Below are 14,310 nucleotides of genomic sequence, written 5' to 3'. Positions count from 1 at the left end.
GGGGCTCTCATTTTCAATCCTGCAGCACTCATTAACTATTAATTTTATATTAATAACTATTAATTAAGTGACATCTCAAGATTCACTTGCACACCTTCACTACCATCATCCAAACATACCCACTGTGCAATACACTGAAACACTTCCTCATTGAACGGTCTCCAAGTAGCTTCCAATCATTTCCAGCACAAGGGCTCTGGATTGCGATAGCAATCCCAGAATAAAAGACATTACAGAAAAAATCTCAGCATACAAATTACTAAACACCGCTCAAGCTAATTGTTCAAAGACGTCAGGCTTCCCAGCACGGAGCTCTGAGCAAGCCTTGTGGTCTCCTTACTAGGCGCATTTCTCTCATGCCAGACATGGTTACCCCAACCCCGTAATCAAGGATTCTGCATCAAAACTGGTGCTGTTTCAGGAGGATGTTAGTGGCAACTCGTGCAGCAATCAGACATTTGGTACCGCAGCAGCTCTGGAGAGATATTAAGCAAAAGTTCTTCTCACACTCCCCTTACCGAACTTTTGAGTCATCCCCCTAAATATCCTGCACATGTTTTATTTCCCACCTTGTGAGTGCCTGATAAGAGAAATTTATTGCAGTGTATAATGCCTTAGTCACTTGGCTTGACCTTTATTGGTGTGCTAAGTTCACGCTCTAACTTACGTTAGGGCAACTTCCTGAATAAAGCAGTGTTTGCATATGACTAACTGGGACAAATTCGCAGCCGGCAAGGCGATGAGTCAGCAAAAGGCTCTGCAGGGACAGGGGCAGGGATCTGGCAGCCGCTGGATCCACGTGGAGCAGGGAGATACACGGGCTGGACGTCACCAGGATGGACCTGGCAGCGCTGAACTGTCCCGGGACTCGATCGCGGCCCCGTCAAAAGTCAACAGCAAAACTCGTGCTGGTTTGAGTGGGAGTCTGTGTTTTCTCAAGCATCTTCTCCACCAAGAACGCTTCGATTTTCTAAGCGTGGACAGTCCAGATGGAGAATTTCAGCCCCAGTTTAGGATTCCCTCCATGTAAGACGCTTGGTTTGGTAACTGCCATCACACAGGGTGCCTCTGTAACAACCCCCTGCAGCGCTGGCTTCTCCGGGCTTTTATTTGGCATTACAGCTCATGACAATTAGGGAATTAATATTTATTAATTCAGTAAGTAAGCACAGTTCTATGGGGACAGACACAAACCAATCTAGCAATATTTGGCCACAAAACATGCCCTCCCCTCAGCACCCCTGTGGGAACACTTACTCGAAAGATAAGTGCCCTAAAATCTCTATGACTGTGCAGACCCTTGGCACTTTACTAACTGCCATTAACCTAATGGTAGTTACTGTGACTTACTATTTTCAGCAATGCAAGAACCTGAGATCGCTGATCATCTGCTCATTTCTCAACAGAAAGGCGGTTTATTGCTATGCCCACCAGTCTAGTCGGAGGCCTGTGGTTAGTGGTGTCTCTGACCTTAGAGCTTCTCCTCTCCTTCTTGGGCCAGGATCCTGTTTCTTCATCTTTCCCCAGCCAAATAACCCTTTTAAACCAGGAGCACCTCTTGAACCCTTCTTGACGGAGTGTGCCTGGGTGATTGGAAAGACTCTTGTTGCTCTGATTTCTGTGGCGCAGACACCACACTCTGCAGTATACTGAAAGCACTGTGCTCAACTCAGCAAAATTAGACTTGAGGGGGGGGATTTTCAACCCAAAAGGGACTTCACCAGCTGAAAACACGAAACACATGGGCACTCAGCAGTGGCACTGGGCAGCTTGGCTACATCCTGCCACCCCAGCTGCTCCTGAGCGGGTGTCACGGTGCTTTTCCTGATGTGGGCCAGAAGCAGGAGGGAGTTTTTAAATTAGCCTCATGGAAGAAGATGGGTTTGTGGTTGAAGCCCTTCGAGGGGATCCTCAGCTCATGCTAGCTTGCAAGGAGGCACGGTAATGGGATTGGAAAGCAGAGAAAGAATTTGGTGGGTAAAACAGTTGTGAATAGAGGAGTTTGTTTGGTTTCTGTCCAGCTCAGCCCAGGGCTCGATATCCACCTGGATGAAGCCTCTCTTCTTCCTTCAGCCTCGTAACTGCTATTTATAGAGCCTGGAGGTTCAAAACCCTGCTCCAAACCAGACAAAGCAGAGCCAGGGGGGCAGTTGTCCCCGCTGGAGGACGAGGCACCCGCGTGGCAGCTCCGGTGCTCGGCACTCACTGCTAGGTGTGTATAAATACACAGGTATGAACGCTTGCACAGCCAAGGTGTGTATAAATACACAGGTATGAACGCTTGCACAGCCATCCGCTTCACCCCGCAAAACAGCAGCACAGAAACACCCCCTTTTCCTCATCCCCGCGGCGCCGGCCGCCCTCCCTCCTGCCCGTGGCCCCGCTTCCCTTCCGAAGGCTCCGTGGGGGCAAGCGAAACGCCTTGAGAAGACCCGGGGGAAGCGGCCAGGCCCCTTGTGAACACGTTAATACCCCGCACAAATTAATACCCAGCGCGGGGAAAAGCCTGCGTCTCGAAAGGAGAAGTGGTTTCTATTTCCTGCAGCCAGTTGTGCTCAACAGGAAAGTTTTGAAAGAGGCTTCTTTTTTTTCTTCCCTCTTTGTATTTTCTTCTTTTGGTTCTTGTCCTCCCTCCTGCCTCCTTGGTTAGTTTTACAGCCTGAGCCACAAGTTTCTCGCATGAACCTAAAGGAAAAAAAATAGCAAAAAACAAACCGCTGTGAAATGAATTGAAAGATGAGCATGCATGGGCTCTATTCATAATTAAAATACAAAGGGGACCAAAGCACTTCACCTGATCAAACACTGAGAAGCGTTTCAAAGCTGGTTTTCTTCCTGTTTTGGCATTAAAATTGGCTTTTCAGTGAGACAGTGCGTTTCTACTTAACATTTCCCCAACTTGGACCCAGCTTAAACACAAAGGACTTGGGGTTTTGTTTGTTTGTTTGTTTTCCCACAGCAGATCAGAAAATGCAGCGCAAGCTTTCATGGGCACGGCTGCTCCAACACGCCTCCCGGACGACTGCAGGCACTTCTGGGGGAATGAGGTAATTAATATATTACTTAAGCGTGCAAAGACAAGTTAGGAGCAGCTGTCTTTCTTCTCTTGATATGGCAACACAATCATTAAAACAATGACTTCTCACATCTTATTTTTTTCTTATTGCTCTCGCCGTTTTCCCAGACTGCTAAAAGCCAAAGGTTTAAGAGATCATCGTGTTTGCAGGACTGGTGATTTCTCTCTCAGACACACGGGTCTCCCAGGAATTATTTGAAGCAGGAAAAGGAAAATCCTTGTAGTGATCCCTTTAAGGAAACACTGGCATTGAAGTGAGCTCACAAGCTTCCAAATCCTAAACTCAGCCCCTCAAAAATATTTTTTTTCTTTTAACTAATCTTACTGAAATCCATTGCTCTGCCAGCCTCAGGTTTTCCAGCTATTAAGCTGGAATTACCAAGCGAGTGAGCAGCAAGCAGGGCTGATCCAGGCAGCTGTGGGATGTGCTGGGTGTCCCAAACCCAGATCCCTGGACCTGGCAGACCCCATGGCTGGAGGAGGGATGCCGTGAACCCCTAACCTGGATCCACGGACCTGGCAAACCCAATGGCTGGAGGAGGGATCCCCTATCTCTGCTCCCAGCCTTGCCCGAGCCAGGCAGAGACCGGGCAGTGAAGAATCCAGCGTTTCCAACTCACAGGAGCAAGGGGCACCTCTTTGCCACCTGACAACAGGGCCAAGACCCATCAGGTTATTTTCATCTTTGCTTTTATTTTCTTTCAGGTAATTAAAGGATCCCTCGCAGGACTGGCTCCGAGCTTCGGTGGTGCCAGCTGAAACGTGCTCCCCGGGTTGAGAGAAGATGATCAATACCTGCCACTTCCAACCCAAAGTGGTGGGTTTTATTTTAGTAGCAAACACCAAAATGCAGGAGCAAGTCGTTCAGGGCAAGCAGAGCTCTCCTGCCGCCTGCAGAAACGTCCCGATGGAGGGAAGGAGGGCAGAGCAGCCCGAGCTTTAGCTCCGGGTATGGTTACACTTCCCTACTTACCATCGACTTCCCGCATGACCACAGACTAAACACTTAGGTCCAGATCCGCAGGGATATTCAGGCATCTGAGATAAAAATCAGTTTGACTTAGGTACATAAATAGTCTGCGGATCTGGGCCTTGCAGGGCAAGATCGAGTTCCCTGCTCATTGATGGCACTGTCGGCTCCTTCCAGGGCTGCAGCAGAACAGCAACAACTCGGTTACGGACGGCAAAGACCACGGGAGAGCCAAGGAAAGGCAGGGAATGAGTGCGCAGCCCATCATCCACAAAGCAGCAATCCAAGCACCCTGCTTGGTAGGCTGGAAAATTAAAGATAAACTAGTTAAAGTGTAGAACAGGCTGGGGAAAAAAAAATACATGATTTTGTTTTTTATCAAGACTTGAGCAGTGCTGGCGGGTTATGGTAGGAGCTCCTAGGTACAGCCCTGCAGAGAACAGCAAAACCCTGGGTTCGTATGTCAAAAGATACCAAGATGGGATGGAAAGAGTTTGCCCAGGAACTGAGTAAGCAAAATGCAGAACCCTAATGACAAAGTTGGTGCATCAAACCCCGCGTTGCTATCTGAGATCAAATATTAAGTAACGCGACTGTTCATCAATAAGAGGCAACTGATGAGCGTGGGAAACAAAGATCTCATAGGAACTGGAGCTAGATAAGAGTGACCACAGACCTCCCCATTTTCAGAGCCAAATAAAAATTTGTTTATGCTGCCAGCTTTTGCTCAGTACAGCTCTTTAGTACACATATATATTCATGCACCAGTAGGGCAGGGAGACAGAGGCACAGTTTTTTTTTGTCCTATTGTCCTGGAAGGGGGAAAAAAAGTTTGTTTGTGATCACGGATGTGATTTTTGCTTTTAGGAATCTGAATAAAAAGTAAAGGAATTTTTGCCCTGCACTGCTGAACTTAGGTCTAGATACATAACAAGACATAAATGCAGGAATCGAGACCAAAACTAAGCTGGGAAACAAATATGTTCTTGTAGCAAAAACATTAAAACCCCAGAGAGCAAAACAAGAGGCAGGTCTTCAGGTTGATCGTGAGCAAAATGCTTCACCGGGAAACTGAACAGTGAGGTCAGAAATAATTAAGTTCCATCACTGTTTTATGACTTCTGCTATTACTAAATAAATAAATAAATAAAAAAGGTTTAGAAGGAGCATGCGGAGGGCATCGGAACCTCTCATCTCACTGCAACTGCTCCACACAAGTGCAGGAAAGCAGCGCTGCCAGCGAGCTTCTCCGGGGGAAGCAAGCACAGGCCTGCACGTGGATGGGCCGAGCGCTCGAGCATTAAACCATCTTCCCCCAAAGCAACAACGGAAGAAAATCTAATTGGCAGAGAAGAACCCGGCTGCTGGAGGAGGAGGCCATTCTGATGTGATAGCTGGAACAGTCTTGCAGGCTTTAAAATTAATTTAAACTTGAAATCAACAATAAAGAAAAACAACCGGTGAGGTACCAAGATGCACGGGTGAGATTATCGGTATGGACTGGGTGAGGAAGTCGGGAGCTGGGCTGAAAAGGAGTTAAATGCACTGAAAGCTCCTGAGGAGCCATGACAATTTTGGAAACCACCAGGTCTTGTGTCCAGCAGCCCGGGTCTCTCTGGGAAGCCCCCCTACAACCTGCAGCGCTTGTGAGCACACGCTGAAGATGACGAAGAAGCCGTTCCCGTGGAAGCAGCCGCCAGGTCTCACGGGAATGGCATGAGGAAAGTCTGATTTCCCGCAGCGAGCGGCCACGCCTGACCAGAGAAAGTCTCTCTTATCGATGAGCATCGTGGCCCGCTCTAATCTCTCCTGCCACGAGGCTCCTCCCAGGCGCCTCGCTGCTAAAACAGCAATTACGGGTTATCAAACCACCGCGCAGCCCGGCGGGACGCGGCCTCCCTGCTGCCACCTCCAGGAAGGTGCATCCGTCATCCCGAAGCCCGTGGCAGGGTCTGCATCCCGCTCCGGCACTTCCCACCCTTATGGAGGTGACTCTGGTTTCTGGTGCGCTCGTGGTGCGAAGGGAGCCCGTGCCCACGCGACGCGAGGGCGGCTCTGTGTCGTTACCCTGCCCGGCTGGATGTGGCCACGTCTCCAGCACCAACAACCTTTTTCTTCTATGCTTGGCGAGGCCAGAAGTTGTCCTTATTTCCCTCCGATGACAGCCCGGCTGGAAACATTCCTAATCTGTCATGTGGCCTGTGGCATATTGCAAATCTCTCGGGTTAGTGCTCCGGTGAGGGGTGTCCCCTTTCGTTTGCAATTTATCTCGGAGCTGATGAACTAGGATCCACCTATAAAAACCTGTATCTCTGTCATCCCCCCCAGTGCAAGCTCCCATAGGCAGCTCAGCACAAGGATTTGGCTGATTCCGAAGCACAGGGATTTTAAGGGAAACCACGGTGGACGGCACACGTGCGGGTGTCACCACATCTGCTCACAGGACCTCAGTTACAAGAACAGGACACTCCTCAAAAACTCTTGTTGTGGCTGCTGAGGGCACCAGCAACACCAGCACACCAATAAATAAATAAAAATAGTGAGAAAGGAAAAAGCAAGCTTCAAAACCGGAGCGCTTGTGCAGCACGCGGCGCTGCTTGCAGCTGCCAGGAGAAAACTTCTCTCCGGGCACACACGGGGTGATCCACTGCTGAGATCTGCTCCCGACGCGCCACGTGGCAGCGGCTCCCGCTTGTTCGTACCATGGAAATGTATTTTCTGCTCTCCGGTGCAAGGTCTGGCCCTTACGTAAAGCCTCTGGATAATTAAAAAAAAGACACAGGGATTTAAAACACAGAATTGCAAAATACAAATATCAGCGCTGATTTTTAACTTAACCTATATAGAAAACACAGCCAACTGTATTTCCTAAATGTTTAAAGGATGAATGAGTTGCAAAGTATTGTACTCTTCAGCAGGTGTTGAGGAAGCATCTGGGTATGAAGAGAGTCAATGTCATAAATTTTGTCATCTTGTGTACTTTGGAGTACGATTTATTTGTGTGCATTCAGATGATGGCTTTTCTGGTAATTTCAGCCTTTCCCAGCAAAGAAGCCTTAATCTCCTTACTGGAAATTGTACTATTTATGCAGTAAATCCTGCTTCTAAAATTGCTTCAGATCGCAAGTTATGTAACCTAAACAGATGGAGTTTGAACAATTTTTTTTGTATGTCAATTCATATTATAATCTGCACAGGCTGCAATCATTTATCAGCTCATTTGCAGCATGGAGAGAAATTGACTGAGGATTTAAAATATGCATTTAAGCTACACTTACCTAGGGGCTCTTATGTCAGTGACAAGACTGCCACAATAGCAATAATAATAATAATAATAATAATAACAATGCTTATTAAGGACTTTCCTCATTCAGAACAGAATTCTGTGTGATATAAATAACATATTATATTTCCACCAGCACCCCACAAACATGGGGTTATATGTACACACCGACTAGTCATAGAAATCCACGTGGTCTCCTGCAGCGCTGCCATCAGGTTGGATGTGTGAGAGTATCTGTGACACCAGGTGCAGCAGGCAGCAAGGAGGAGCAAAAGAAAGAGATGGAGAGAAAAGAGGTAAGGGAATGGCAATCAATGAGAACTGCCTTGATTCAACTCCTGAGCATCATTAAGCCTTGTTTATAATCATGAAGTGTCTGCCCAGCCTCCAGCTGCCGATGCACCTACATTTTAAAAGCCAAAAAATAATTTTTAAATTCCCATTAGTTTAATAGTCCTCATGTTAACACTCACACTCTGGCAGATAAAAGTCCCAAAGGCTCAAATGCAATTGCACAGATTTTGCCCTTGCTTGCTACTAATGTGGCTGTTCTTATTCGATAGGAGCTGAAGTGACTCGGGAGTACAAGGAACCAGACGGAAAAAGAGGATGAAAAGGGGTGGGAGGGAAATGTAGGAAGAAAAAGCTATTCCAAAATAAAATAAAATTAAATGGAATATCTAGGTTTTCTTAAAACTGAAGGAGATGATCAGATGCTTTAGGGGGAAGAAGAGAAAGGAAGGATTTGAGCCAAAAGGCTTGAGAAAGATGAGGAATCTGCAGCTGCTCACAGCCAAGGGCAGCACCATCGGCCCTTTCCTCTTCTCACATTTGGCAACAAACCTTCAGTAAATGTTTCTGAACAGGACAGTAAAAAAACAAAGTCAGCAGAAGTGTCTGAATCCACATGTGGTCACAGGCCCTAAACTCCTGTTTTTTTTTCCTCCTTTAATGTCTTTAAAAGTGGTGAGGGCATCAAGTGATGGCGGTGATCTGACAGTAGGCCGTACTTCAAAGTCAGCCCCCATTTTAGCCAGGAAATTGCCATTTTTGTTCTATATAATGCTACGTAACCCTGTGAGCTCCTCCGCTTCCACATCGGGGGCTCTACCCACCAGGTACTACTAATGAGAGAAAAATTATAATGTCATTTTAATTGATTCAGGATCTAGGCCAGCGATTAATCTAGTCGGGGCTTTTTTTTTATTAGATAAAACTTCAAAGATCTCATTTCCTTTCACAAAGAGATGGGCTTCTGCTGCAGCTTGTAAATATATGTAAATGTTCAGCTGCACAGATATTTGCTCAGGCTTAAAAGCGTGCTCGCGTTTGGAAGAGAGAGCTCATGCCTGCATGATGTAATTTACTTGACTGGGTATTTTCTGCTCTTGCACGAGCGTGTGAGTCGATCCCAGCAGATTAACCCTGGCGCTCAGTTCACCAAGGAGTTATTCAGGGTGCTGCCAAACCCAAGGCTGCTCCGGAGGGGAGGCGAAGGGATCGCTCCCCTGTGCCCAAGACGGTTTTTGGATGGGTGGAAGTCTGTGTGCGTGAGTGCAAATAGGCCCGAAAGCCTCAAGGAGCAACTGACCGGCCAGAGCTGCTCAGATGCCCTGTTTGCACTTATATAATCAGAGCTGCACTAAGAGGTGAATAAATGCTGGTTTTCCCTGTGCTTACAAGTGACTATCCAGGATTTATCCCCATTAGGAGTAAGGGGGTAGGGTTAAATGGGAACAGTTGTTATCACCAGTGGCCTGGCAAGCTCCTTCCCCACAATTCAAGCCTTCAAAGCTCTTGATTTTAGAGTCTGATTTTGCTCCTTTTGGAGGAAGTAGCAGGGGAAAATAGGAGGCAAGGAGGAAAAGAAAAGGTTCATTTTTGACTGGAAGCAACTCTCAGGCAGGGAAAGGGGAAAGATGGCAACTCTGGGGAAAAGTACCGTGTTCAAACCGAAAGGACAGGCCGTGATAAGCAGATCCAAGTCATCTCTGCAAGACACTACAAAAGGCTTCAACATTGCTCCATCAGATTGCCCTTAAGGGTAGGATAATTAAGGCTGTGCCGTTCGAATCATTGCCTTTTTGGGTCACTGATCAAAAACTTATTTTAAATCATTGTGGGAGGAAAATTCCACTGCTCATTTTGTTGGGGTTTAGGGGAAGTTAACATTTCCCCTCACACACACTCTGAATTATTTTTTTTTAGACCTTTCTTACTCTGTGATGGTCAAATGCAGGCAATTTTAAAGATTCTCAGTCACTCCGAAACCGCAGGCTCTGGCAAGATTTCTCCCCGTGCATCTAATGACCTTGGAATTAAGAATCAATTCCTTGCTATTTCTGCTTATTAAAGGCACGGATTTGGTACATCCAATCACATCTCCCTCTTGTGGCTACTTCCAAGGACTAAAACAAGCTGCTATTTACTCACCGTGATATAAGACCCCGGCTGCTGCTTTCGCTACCACTTCATTTCCCCACACCGGACCCTGCTGCTGAAGGTAAATGGGTGTCTGAGAGGTGACAACACAATTTGTGGCACCGCGGGTCCCGGTGACATGTCACCAACTGCACCGGGAATACACACCAACCACCTGGAAAACACCAGTCCTTTAGCCCAGGCCGCTGCGGCCTTCGGCTGGTGGGATCTTGGGGCAAGATTTCAGATTTCAGAGCAAAATTGGGGCGTCCCCACCGTGCTGCTGCCACCAGGCCAGGACAGGCCTCGGGAAAGCCACGGGATGTGCCAGCAGCCCAAGGACTCCTGTCCCTGCCTGGTCCACGCACAGACACTGTCAACAGGGAGAAAAACAGCAAACCGCCCATCTTGAGGAAACTTGGTCTTTTTAAGCATTGCTCCCCAGAGCTCTTGCAGATGTTTCCCCCTCTCCAGTATTTAACACTGCTGGAAACCAGGGTTCCCATTTGGCTCTTCAAAATAGCTGCTTTTATAGCTACATGTATCCTCCTGCTAACGGTTTCACAGCAAATGATATTTCATTTTGATGAGAAAGCTTTTGAGCGGAAGCCAAATGGCTCTGGGCGAAGCAGATTTTGTTTTCCTACGGTTTAATCAGTAGGAAATTAAGAGGCCAACGTTGTGGCACCGCCGCAGCGAAGCCGAGCAGCCGCCTTTGCTCAGGTGCCTCGTGCCTTTCCCTCGCTGTGTTTGGTGACACAACCGGGAGGCAAAGGCCCTGCTGTCCCCAGCCCGGGGAAATCGGTGTCTCTGCACTGGGGTAACTGCAGGTTTAAGGCCAGCACCGCTCAGCTGTGACACAGCGGCGCTCACGGAGCAGCCCGCGGCCACCAACAGCTCCCATTCCTTAAGAAGCCGGTTCTAGATTTTAAGAGGAAATCGAGGACATAATTCAGATTCCTGTTTGTGTCCCTGCCTTGAGTAGAGGCAGCTCCCAAGGGGCTTCTGGCAGCCGTTCAGGCTGTACAAAGTGCCACTGAAATATATATATATTTGTATATGTGTATATGTTTTTTATAGCTTTGCTGTCTGAAGGGCCAGGCTGGCAGCTGCGAGGGAAGGTGTTTCTGGGCAAACATGAATGTGACACTCTGTCTGCAAGGGGTGACTCAGCCGCAGAAACAGCCGCCCGTTAAAAATCGCACGTTTTTAACCCCACAGAAGAGCAGGCTCCGTGCACCATGGGCTGCTTGTCCCGCACGGGATTCAGCTCCGAATCTGGAGCTAGGAAAATGCCATCTCACGGGGAACCGTCACTGGTGGAAGCTGTCCCGAGCCTCCTTCACCCCTGTGCTGAAGGCCGCAGGCTGTGACGGCGCCGATGGAAAAGCAGGTTTCTTGTTAACCCCGGGGCTAGCGTGGGGCAGCGGAGAAGGAGCGGATGCTCCGGATGGGATTTGCTGGTCCCGCATCATCCCACCGGGAAGGGGCAGGGGAAGCACGAGCGGCTCTCAAGGAAAGTGCTTCTCCATGCTGGATATCCCCAGTGGAAGGAGGATGGGAATTGCATCTCTGAGAAAGGCTACCCAGCATCTGAAACAATCTGCACGGGCTTTCCCACTCCATCCCGCCACGTTCCTGCCTGTGTGTTGGCACTGGGAGTTCATTTCATTTTTCTCAGCCAGAGGGTCTCGCACAAGCCCTTTTTGCAGCCTGGCAGAGGCAGGAGGACCCCTTAGCTCCTTCTTGCTCTCAGCAGCAGCTCAATTAAAGCATCACTAAATCAGTTACTTAAACCGGCACAGGAGCATCTCCCTCCGGAGTGATCTGTGATCCCAGCACATCCCGTCCAGGGGCTCCCACGGGCCCCACGTTAGGGATCGGTTGTGTTAAACCCTCCTTGGGGCAGGATGGGAGCCCTGGGATGGGATGTGCCGGCTACCCCCGCGCTCGGACTCACTGCCGTAGTGTGCGGAGAGTCACCCGAGGCCCTTCGAGGAGCTGCCTCTTTAACAGAGGCTCCCCCAGCTCTCCCGAGAGGCTGCAGCTCAATATTGTCAGCTCTAATTAATGGGCTTTCCAGCTCCAGCACCCCAGCCTCGGGCAAACCCACCCCAAAAATCCCCTGCGATAAACGGTGCCGCTTTGATGGTACCGTATGAGGTGACTCCCTGCACCGTGCCCCAGTGCACCCGCACGGGGCAAAGTGCAGGGGGTGGGAAGAAAGCCAGAGCCATCGGCACCTCCGGAGAGGCTCCTGCATCCGCATGGAGCAGATTTACCCATCCACAGCAAGATGCGGTGCCCAGGAAACCCCAGAAAGCTCATTTCCCACTTCAAAGGGAAAGGGAGAGATTACAGAATAGAAACTGTTGTTAAGGATTGCCTCTCAAACCCGGGCGGCAGATTTAAATATAATCTCCTGTTAGTTTGCACCTTTGCAGTTAAACCCAAATTCCTCATAACTGTTTCCTTCACATCAAAGACACAGAAAAAAAAATCAAAGCAGGAAACAAATCATAGAGCAAAAAGGACTTCTTAAGGCAGTTGTTGATCCAGGTCTGCTCATTTGCTTAAGGAGAGTCCAAAGACAGAGACTTGTAGCTGCCTTTGGATAGATCTGGTCACACGGGAAGGCTCTTTGCTAAATCCTCCACCCCAAAACCCACCTCTCAGCTCACACAAACGCTTCCCAAGGTGGTGAGATGCTTGTTGCAGGGGTGATGCAGCAGCCACCAGCCCCCCTGGCCACAGCGAGGCTGCTAAAGGCATCAGCAGCAGAGCCTGACCCTTAACTACCCACCCCAATTAGCCCGAAGGTGAAACACAATTCCTCATGAACAGCCACAAAATGATGCTCCCCATGCCAGGCAGGTGCTGCATTTTGCAGCTCCGTTTCAAATAACTGTCTCAAAGCAAGACTGTTTATGTTCTCCAACTGTTTATACTGTCCGAGCAGGAGCGCGACGGTGCTGGCAGGGAGCAGCGCGCTCCTGGGAAGCGTCCTGTGCATTAAGTGCTTTTGACACTAATGTTGGTGCCTGAGCAAACACATTAGGATGACTAAACCTGCAGGGCTGCGAGGAAGCTCCGCGCTGTCGCGGGCCGGGGGTGGCCTCCTTTGCCTCTGCAAGGTGTTAAATTTGGGTTTATAAGCGGGAAGACAGATACTTCCTAGTGGCACGGAGGTTCGGGCTGCTTAAGAAGCAGGCCCAGATGTGCTTCATTAAAGAGCCGTGTGCCTGCCCTTTGAGACTGCTGGAATTCCAGCGTGGCAAGGACACGTGAAACGGGAAGGAATCCAGGTTTACTGCCCCCTTACATGGAGCTGTCGTGTGGCGCTAAATAAACACCTGGATCTGCAGCCCACGGAGCGCCGTTTGGAAGCAGCCTGGATCCAGGGGATCGCAAGGGATGAGTGGGAGGGTTAGGCACTTCTCCATGCAGAAGATGAAAAAGGATCTCATGGAAATGCTTAACGGCCTTTGAAACAAGAATAAAGCGGGAGGGATATTTTTAGGATGCCGCCCGCGCCTGCCAACACCTGCAGCTGCCGGTGGCGGAGCCGCCCCGGGGTCGGCACCCGGCCTCTCCATCGAGCACCGCTCCGGGGCGGCGTGAGATGGAATCTGCCACAGCCCCGGGAAAAGGGGAGCGTGGGATCCACGTGCCAGGGGCTGCCCTGGAAAAAGCATCATTAGGAGCAACAGGAAAAGCTCCTTTGAGGACCTCAGTTCTCCTTCTGGCTTCTCCAGCTGGAAACTAAGAAGATGACTGTGCTACCAAGGTGTCCCTCTGGTCCCTGGAGGCTGCATGATGGGAACATCTCCCGGAGAAGAGGGATTGAGAAGGGATTTGCCTGGTGAGGCTTGGGCAGCTTCCTTTGCCTGGCCGTTCACTTAGCTAAGGGCAGATTATCTCCAGCTAGGTCATCCTCATTGTTTTGGACCTCTTTTTGGAGAGTAAAACGGCGGCTGCCATCCAGAGACACCAGCCCTGCTCAGTTATGGAAATGCTGAAGCCATGTGAGTTAAAATTTCTTTGAAACTTGCACTTCAAAGCAGGGTAAAAATACTGAGTGGTTCAGTGTTTTGCATGTTTGCCTACCACTCCAAAGAATGGTTAGGAGCAGGTTGATAGATGGGTTTTTATAATTAACCAGTGTGTTTTTCCTTTCACCCCATTTGCTATTAGTTTCCTTAAAAATACACATGCATACCAGAGTGAAGCATTTTCCCATGTAAGACTACCAATGCTAGGTTGTGTAAGTTCTTAGGAAATTACTTGTTATCACTTGTTTGCTTTTTTTTTTTTTGATATTTAAAATATGTAGCATCTGAATTTTCCAGCAAAAGAAACTTAATCTTGGTCAATCGTTGTATAAGGATTATCCCAGGCCAGGAATAACATTTCTGAAGGAACCAGTCATGGAAACAAAGTTTCTCAGAACTGTTCTCAGAAGAACAAATTTCTTAGGAAAATCTAAAACTTGAAAAAAAACCAAAAGTGGTAACCAAGTGGCTAGGAATAGTGTTGGAATGGTGCATCAGTGGGCGTATG

The sequence above is a fragment of the Tinamus guttatus genome, unplaced genomic scaffold (assembly GCF_059628265.1).
Source record: "Tinamus guttatus ecotype Peru unplaced genomic scaffold, ASM5962826v1 Tinamus_guttatus_pri_ptg000048l, whole genome shotgun sequence".
NCBI lineage: Eukaryota > Metazoa > Chordata > Aves > Tinamiformes > Tinamidae > Tinamus > Tinamus guttatus.
This window is presented reverse-complemented; position numbering follows the sequence as displayed.